Raw genomic sequence first — 6,497 nt, forward strand, 5'->3', positions numbered from 1 at the left:
AGCTAAAACCGCTGTGCTCATACGCGCTTTTTGAATCCAGCTTTTAACAGTCCTAGTTTTCCAAAGCAATCTGAGTTCCAAAACTTTATTCCAACAGTTCATTAAACAGCTATGGCTTCCATTATTACAATCCATTTTCCAAATACACAAACCAAAGTGGCATCATTCTTCTGTTAGGACAAAGCAAATCAGGGTGCAAAAAAGGAGCAGGCTGTGTCAAAGGGAAAGGTGGCCAGCCATCAATCCAGTCCTGTGTTCAGCCCAAATAAAGGAGCTGCAGCAGAGGTCATCCTGGTGCAACATTCCTTTTACAAGACACTGTACCTAAAACTGCAGAGAATATGCTGCTACCATGAACATCATTCTTCACCATGAATTTTCTTGTCTTAAGTGAATGTTGCATTGTTGGCTCAAGTACAGAAGTGAAGGCAATGAGTGTCAAAAAGCCCAGTGCTATCCCAGTAAGATTTGCAGCCTGCCTCTGCTGATTGAGTCAGGGCACTTGAGATTCAGGCTTCTATTTATGCAATCAAACATGGAAAAAAGGAACAAACAAATGAGGAAGCTATTGCTTCTGTGCTTTTTAAATATAACTTTTTCTAATTAAGCAGAAAGTTTCTGATGAAAGAATTGTTACCCCTGTGTTTAGACATACATAAAACATGCATGTTCTATGATGCAGCTTTGACAACTTTTAGAATAAAAGCTCTAAGCTCCAGATGATAAACTGTACTCAGACACTTTGACTATTATATTCCAGTGGCACAAAGGAACAGAATTTCCATCCTGGGATACCTTGTAATTATGTTGTAAAGTCTCCTGTGAAGATAAATAATAACTTATAGTACTTAAAAGCATGCCATGCATGAATAAATGCTGTTTCTCTCCTCCTTCAGCATCTTTCATTCAATAGTATCCACAAGAATGTATAAAACTATTGCATATTATTGTATTGTGTATGTTGTGTGTATATATATATAGCCTTGCTATATAACAAAGTGCATTGTTCTAAAATTCTAAATAGGTCTCTCTAGAGTGCTTCTCTCTTCCCCTCCCCTCTCTCCTCATTTTCTCCATATTCTTTTCTAGTATACTTCGCTGTTGCTTACACTCTTTTCCTTCCTGAAAACTCAGCCTTTCTCTGTCTAGACCCAATACCACTACAATACCCAAACAACAATAGTTATTAGAGGTTATCAAATCTTGTTGCCCAGTAGAGGCCAGGATGCCAATAGTGGCGCTGAGCATGTTTTCTCAAGAGGTGGAAGTGTACAGTACACACATGCACACGCAGCCATCCACACAGATACACAGACAAAAAACACAGCCCTGGCACAATCACCAACAGCACCAGCACCCACAATACTGTTCCCCTGTCTGGCTGATTAGGATGAAGGCCTGCAAGCAAGGAACACATACTCCATACAATACTCCAGTGGCTGTTCATAGACACTCCATCTGTCCAGTAACTGACTGCTGGATCTTCTGGTGTCTCCAGTGTCTGGCACCTGGACATAAAAGCCCCTAAGGCCTGCACGTCCACATGGGTTGCTGGGTCCCAAACCCCCAGGAGCATGTGACACACACCCTCTGACTCTCTCCGGTAACTGGTCTTACTCAATCTATACCCAGTCCCTGAATCCCCTGATCTGACAGTCGCCACATGTACAAAGGTACGTGCTAACAGGCTCTCTTACAGCTGGTCCCCTGACCCCATGGGTCCTTCCCACAGCTGGCCTGGAGCTCCTAGTCCCTCCCATAGACCACACCCAGGGTTCTCTGGTATCTCCAGTACTTGGCTCCCAAGCTTATCTTAAAAGCCTGCTAGCCCAGCTTCATGCTCTTTAGTAATTACACACAGTGATGTACAGATCCTCACAAGACACATGTACTCCAGTCTTTCCAGCTGCTGCCACTCCAGACAAATGGATATCTATGACTGGGCATTTGTCCAGTTGCTGGCACTCAGCCCTACACACACTCCAGTCTTTGCAGCTGCTGGTATCACAGAAGCATGGGCCCCTGTGACCACTGGTCCCCTCTCCGTTCACTGGTACTTAGCTGTCCATCCACTGACAGACAGACTCTCATCCATGAAAACAGTTGCAAATGAAGTTCAGCAACAATGCTGGAAAAGCAGCTCTGATCAGGTACTTACCAGCGGCCTTACAACTGGCCCTTATTGCTACCTCTTCCTTATCTTCTCACATTTGTCCCTCCTCTAAACACCTTGATCCTCCTTTTCCCTACCTTGGTCCTTCTCCTTAATGTTTTATAATAAGTCTTGCACAATCCCAAGGATTTCTGAAGTCATTATGGGATGCAAGGACAATGTCCCTCTCAGGATGATGTGGCATCTGTAGTAACCCAGAGAGCCTCTTCCATTAACTTGTGTGGTGAGTTTCACACTTGGTCCTGAGGCACATCCTCCTCCTTTTACAGGCCCAGATCCAGATCAGGGTGTTCTTCCCTGATGTTTTCCCAATGATTTCGTCACTGGAGTTTCACCTCCTGTCATCGCTCCTCTGTGCTCATGGCAATCAGCCTCTGGTCACATCATGTGGAAATTAACCAATTTTCTGTATTATTGTTACATTATCAAGCCCAGCTGAAAAATTTACAAGTTATTTTCAATACAGATATTCTAGATACATCATAAGCATTGATGAACACAAAATACAATCAAAATTACTGAACACAAGAACCCCAACAGACCCAAACTGCAAAGCTTTTGGTTTGTAAGTGCCTGTGATAGCATGCACAAATCCCTAGGGAGTTTTCCCAATGACTTCAATAACTGATAGATGAAGCTAAAGGCAAAAGATGCTCTGTAGGGAAAGACAGCACAACTTTCATATTTTATTTCTGTTCTTTACCCTTTTAATCATTTTAGGGCTCATTCTGTAGAAATTATTTGCAAGTACATCTAAATAGAAATGTTGTGACTATAGCCACGATTTGTAAGAAAATATAAGATACAAGTTGAAGCCCCATCCTGGCAGTTAGTGCTTCCGTGGATATCTGTGTAGCTAAGCACAGCACAAAAGGATCTAATGCTCCTCCTGTGCAGCTTCCAAATAACTATTTCTTCTGTTAAAACCTCTCTATTTCAGAGAGGTCTTCGGAAAAGAATTTGTTGACATGAGAATGAGCCACTGAAGAGAGACAGGAGTACAGGAGAAGGTCCTGGAGATTCTTAGGTAAGGGCTTAGGTACTGCTTGTTAGCATCTCTATTGAAAGACATATATTTATATATATTTCGTTACTTAAGAAACAACTGCTCTGTTCATGTACTAATTAAAAAACCCCCAAACCCCCAGAGCTCACCTTGTAGGCTACTAAAAATCTGCAGCCATTCAGCAGATATAGCCAGTAATACTATTTTTCTCCAGACAGAATTCTAAGTATTTTAAAAACCATCACAGAACACACACACAAACTAAGGACATTGCTACATTAAAATATATCTTTAGGAATTAGAATATAATAACATCAAATATGCAATTGCTAACTAGTTGTTCAGTATGGCATTGGGGAGAGGAACTTTTTGGAAGAATAACAGAAGGAATTGCTGATTCGGGGATTTCTTTACAATTGCGGAATGCTGTTAATAGAATAAAAGGATTACTGGAGATTTTAAAGAAAAATAAGGGAGTTTTGCATGAGGCTACACTGGTCCAGGAATTGCACGGTAACAGCTCTGCAGTCTAAAACAAATTTTTGGTTTTTAACTTTCAGAGTTTTCATTCATACATTTAATATTTCTAATCACATAGCTGTTCTCAATTAAAAGTTAAAAGGCAAGGAAATATAAAACCTTCCAAATCTCAAGAAAATTCTATGGATAGAAGCTTAGAAGGACCACAGAAGAGTGGCCCTCAGCACCATGCTCAGGGCCACTTCCCTGCTCACTTCTTTATCATCACCTCTGCTAAGTGTGTAATGTTGAGCTCGTACAACACAGCTGTGATAAAGTCATGCAAAGAGACTAGAACTGCACGAACAGCCGGCTCCTTACTGGTTCCACACCACTACGTTTTAAAGCATTTGCATTCACACATACTCAGCAAAGCAATCAAGAAATTTTTGGGCAACACCAGTCAGAGCAGTTAAGCAGGTGGTAATATTTCATAAACTTTTCCACTTCTATCCTATTCTTCCTCATCCATCTCTTTTCCATGCTGAAAAGGCTGTCACCTCCTGAAAAGCTCTTCTGAACAGGAAAAAAAATAACCAAAAATCTCAACAAAGATGGTCTTTTCAATTCCAAACATACTCTTTCAGGAACAGAGGCCTAGAGCTATAAACTGTCATTAAGATGAAGTCCCATGATGAATTAAGACAGCTATCAAACTGCTTCCTGGTTTGCTCTCCACTGACTCTCTAAGTAATGTTTCCCATTTGTCCACAGGTTAAGAGATTTTTACACATTCATTAAACCATCCACAAGGGTCACCAAGACCTTTGTTTTATCTGATCACAGCTACTCCAGAGCTCATGGCTGGACTAAGACATGGCTAACAGAAAGGGCAAAAATAGACTGAAGGGCTTTAATTTTACCATGAGATAAACTTACTGAGATAATTCAGATAAAACATCAAGTTTTACTGCAAATAAGTTTTTTCGGTGAATTGTTTTGACCAGCATGGGTTCTTTTCGCCTACCTGATGTGTGTTAGCTACTCAAATTAAACAAACAAACAAAAAATAGAGAGCATTTTAGCACTGAAGACCAGTTCTGTGACCTAAGCTCTAGCACTTAGGTCTGTACATGACCTTGACAAGATGTTAGAGGAAACTGCAGATTTTACACAACGAAACAGAGACAGTGGATGCATTCAAGAGGCTAGAAAAACAGGTTCCATCATTTAGCAGCTGCAATTTGAAAAAATTAAAAAAAAATAATTTACCCCAATCGAATGATTAACAATAGCATCATAGACATAAATGTTGTGTTACTGAAATATTACTAAGGCATCTAGTAAATAGTATTCATGGTAAATGAATTAGCATTAAACAAAAAACGCCACCCACTCCTGCATTTTATAGTCTCCCTCTCTTCCTCCAGGGGAAAAGAAAAAAAAAAAAGAGTAAGGTTGAGGGACACAGAGTTTTTTTCAATACCTCAAAAGTGACTGCACAGAACAAATCCATAACCTTCTGACATGTTGCTCTCTGTTTCTGGAGTTGTTCACAACACATATTTCCCTTCTGTCCTTCAGTCAGCTGAACTCACAAAACAAAGAGGTTTAATTCAGTCAGAGTTGGAGGTATTAGGCATAAAAAAGATAGATCTGTCACCTCCTGACTGGTGAGCAAGGTCAAGAATGCAGACAGCAGAAGGAAAAAGATGGCCGAGAATGGTTTGGATGTTAAGTCACTGGTATAACATTTAGGAGTCATTGGTAAAGCCAGACCCTGCGCAGGATTCAGTGTTGCTTTCACACTCCAGCAAGCTGAAAAATCTTGGCAACTGATCACACAAGAGAAGCCAAATTCCAGAGCCAGCTGGGATGGGTAAGCACAACTGCACCCACTTTACTAGCAATATTAATCATAAGATGGTAGAATGTAAAACTCTGGAAATGGTAGAGGAGTAAAGAGGAAATGTAAGAGAGCCTATGCCAGGAATACACAGTGGTGAAGGGCTCATGATGAGGTAAGAAAAGCGGTACAGCAAAGCAACGTTTGAAAAACTGAGTATACCTATTCAGAAGAAAGCAACATGTTTTTAGCAAGTTTCAAGCCTTTCTCCGAGGTGACCTCACTCCTTTCTTACAGCGTCTTTCTCGACTCGTGAGCAGAGCACAGTTTTCTTCTGCCAGATCGTTAGTTACAATGGCAGTTCGACCAAAGAGTGTTCACTGCCATGGCCTCGTGGATGCCAACAAAACCCGACATCGCCTGCCATTTACCCGCACCCCTTGTTTACAACCAGTCAGCCCACTTCCAGCCCTTGCTTGCCTGCACACGTACTCTCTGAGACTAGGAGTCCTCGTACAAAGCCCTTTCCAAGCATCCCTCCAAGGGATGCTACCACACCCAGCACCATCATCCAAACCGCCGATTCCAGCCCAGAACAACTCGTATTTTCTGGGAGGAACCTCTCTGACTCTCGTCCTTTTAACTCTTTGGGGAGCACTTCACACCTCGCACGGAACCGCCATCTTCCAAACACCACCAAACCCAAATTTCAGTGCTTTCGTAAATAACGACCCTCTCGGGACTCAGTCTTCCTCCTGGGCCACCTGCTCCGCGCTGGTGACTCTCTCCCGCCTTGCCCTTCCCCAGCCCGCACGGTTCCCCCTGGAGCAGCTCCCGCAGGGCACCGGCAGCACTCGGACGGACGGAGGGGGGGGTGGGGGTGGCGAGACCCTCGGGTGGTGTGGAAGCCACACAGCCGGTGTAAAAGCCACACAGCCGCTGTGGAAGCCACAGCTCCGCCACCCCCACGTGACTCCCGCCCCCCTCCGCCGTTGGGGAAGCTCCGGAGCGGC

Source organism: Manacus candei, unplaced genomic scaffold (genome assembly GCF_025592945.1).
Source record: "Manacus candei isolate 608988 ecotype Guabito, Panama unplaced genomic scaffold, ASM2559294v1 h1tg000088l, whole genome shotgun sequence".
NCBI lineage: Eukaryota > Metazoa > Chordata > Aves > Passeriformes > Pipridae > Manacus > Manacus candei.